At 41.5% G+C, this 1,467-nt stretch overlaps 2 non-coding genes across 2 annotated transcripts; both read left to right on the top strand.

Moving 5' to 3' along the window:
• Positions 1–1,108: 1,108 nt before the first annotated feature.
• TRNAS-GGA (transfer RNA serine (anticodon GGA)) lies at positions 1,109–1,182 on the top strand. Its single transcript has one exon. It is a non-coding gene; the product is annotated as a tRNA-Ser (tRNA).
• Positions 1,183–1,393: 211 nt separating this feature from the next.
• On the top strand, positions 1,394–1,467 carry TRNAS-GGA (transfer RNA serine (anticodon GGA)). Its single transcript has one exon. It is a non-coding gene; the product is annotated as a tRNA-Ser (tRNA).

The following is a 1,467-nucleotide window of genomic DNA, read 5'->3' as shown; positions in this document are numbered from 1 at the left end:
TTTGAATAGCTGCTAGTGGTATCACCGTATTTTGGTGTTTCCTTTCTCCGTGCATATTTTTCTTTTCTTAAAAACCCCACTAAACTCAGACACGTAGCTCAACTGCCACTGCCTTTGGCTCGTTTGATTATTTTGAGCTTTTTTTGTGTCTTTGCAGGTTGCTGGAATCTTGTCTGACTTAAAGACCCCTGGAAAAGGCAGAACCTGGAGCTTACGATAAGCCATTGAATTTAGCTCATCAGCCAATGCCTTGAGTGTGCATTAATTTTATATATCTATGCAAGTTATAAAAAAAAAATATTTTTATGCAGACCTTTCTGGGCGGATGGTTCCAGTGAGTTTACACCAGTGCATTTGCATGCATGCCTGTAACTTAACTGTTTTTTGCCAGTGCAGGTTGTTTGGAATTTACTTTTGCAGAAGAACCTTCAAAAAAGGCTTCTCAAATCCATATTGTCAACAAGTTTATTTGCTGAGTGCTTTTACTTTTGTGGAGTGCAATAAAAATTCGGACTGGAGAAGCATGTGTTCTTTATACATTCAGCATGTGCATTCACTATTGAATGTAGCGATTTGTAGTTTGTGCTCATTGTCCTCAATTCTGTATGTGAGATCACACAATAGTCTGCTTTAAGAGCATTTTTTTTCTAAAATTTAAATTACAGTTAACTGGGGAGAGGGTGAATTGTTGAAGGCTTGTATTTTCTACAGCACAATAAGAAACAGCTAGAGATGGCACATAATCGGTGGGGTGTTAAAGGAGTAAAATTGAAAATTCTATTAAAAAAAATTAAAAGTTTAATTCTCTTCAGCCCAACTGATTTTTCGCCATCTCTAGCTGTCTTATTGTGTTGTACAAAAGTGCAAGCCTTCATCAATTCGCCTTCTCCCCTTTAGCTTTTTTTCTTTAACTACGAAGTTTCTGAGAAAGCTGTATAGCTTTCCTTTGTAGCCGTATGGCTGCGCTTGGGTGGATGCAATGAGTAATTACTCCCTTATTACAAATCTACTCCACCTTGGGGGATTCCCCTAAATATTTGACCAACACCATTCCCACTTCGAGTTATAGATCAATTCGCTCTCGCCCTACCATCTGATCTGCTGACCGTCCTGGTTAGCTCAGTCGGTAGAGCGACTGCCCCGGAAAGGCGGTGGTGCCGGGTTCGATTCCCGGATCAGGACGAATTTTTCTTTAACTACGAAGTTTCTGAGAAAGCTGTATAGCTTTCCTTTGTAGCCGTATGGCTGCGCTTGAGTGGATGCAATGAGTAATTACTCCCTTATTACAAATCTACTCCACCTTGGGGGATTCCCCTAAATATTTGACCAACTCTATTCCCACTTCGAGTTAAAGATCAATTCGCTCTCGCCCTACCATCTGATCTGCTCACCGTCCTGGTTAGCTCAGTCGGTAGAGCGACTGCCCCGGAAAGGCGGTGGTGCCGGGTTCGATTCCCGGATCAGGAC

This window comes from Amblyomma maculatum, chromosome 1 (assembly GCF_055883805.1).
Source record: "Amblyomma maculatum isolate TAMU_Amacu chromosome 1, ASM5588380v1, whole genome shotgun sequence".
Classification (NCBI taxonomy): domain Eukaryota; kingdom Metazoa; phylum Arthropoda; class Arachnida; order Ixodida; family Ixodidae; genus Amblyomma; species Amblyomma maculatum.
The sequence above is the reverse complement of the archived record's forward strand: the minus strand, read 5'-3'. Positions and strand labels throughout refer to the sequence as shown.